This window comes from Rhagoletis pomonella, unplaced genomic scaffold, assembly GCF_013731165.1.
Source record: "Rhagoletis pomonella isolate Grant_MI unplaced genomic scaffold, Rhpom_1.0 Rhpom_scaffold_00008, whole genome shotgun sequence".
In the NCBI taxonomy this organism is placed as follows: Eukaryota; Metazoa; Arthropoda; class Insecta; order Diptera; family Tephritidae; genus Rhagoletis; species Rhagoletis pomonella.
In genome coordinates this window covers 22,471,767-22,472,739 of record NW_023458562.1, presented here as the reverse complement: position 1 = coordinate 22,472,739, position 973 = coordinate 22,471,767, and positions in this window count along the sequence as shown.

Genomic DNA, 973 nt, shown 5'->3' with positions numbered 1-973 from the left:
TTCGGAAAGGTGAAAAACGTATATTTAATACTTGCGCCGGGTATTTAATGTTCGGCTCCGCCCGAACTTAGACTTTCTTACTTGTTTCTTTAGTTTTCATTCCCATAAATAGTTTTTCCCGAAGGAAGCAATTTTTACCGCAAAAATAGTTTTTCCCCCCAAAAAATCTTTGTTCGTGGGTACTGGTATAGGAAATGTTAAAAAAAACTATGTTTTCTTCCAAAATATTATTTTATTAAGGAAAACTAGTTTTTTCCCCAAAAAATCTTTAATTCTACTGTTTGGTAATTTTTTTTAAATTTTTTTCTTTAAAAACAATGTTTTCACGTAAAACTTATTTTTTCATTGTTTTTGTTATATTTGCAAAGGAAAATTTTTTAAAATCCGTTTTTTCTCGAAAAAATTGCATTTTCCTAAAACTTTTAATTTTTATAATTTTTTGTAATAATATGAGGCACATTTTGAATCAAAAAAAAAAAATATATGAAACTACTAAGAATACACATTTCCTCATGAGTAGAGTAACATTTTGGGAAATATATTTCCCTTAGTCCTGAAAGGGTTAAGAACTCGTTCGCGAAACAATATTGAAAAGAAGAAACCAAAATTGCAAATACATAGTTTGTTATCGGTTAAGCTCTAAAGGTACTACCTTGGCCGCGCCTGATGTATTTACGTAAACAATTTTCAAATGCATGCAAATATTTTAAGAAAGAGGGCTTGATGAAATCTGAACAAAGGATAATGAAAATTCTTTCGAAACCCCATCTTCTAAAACTCTTCGCCTCTTGAGTAGAAATGGCCCGACTCAGTGAACTAATATTCTTGTACCTTTGAACTTCAGGGCAATCCTTTAAAAAAATATCTTAATAGTCACTTTTAAAAAACGACTAGTTCTTGCTTTAAAAAATATGTATGCACGTGAATTTTCATAACTCAGCTCGGACACCAGTCAAATTCAAAATAAAGATAT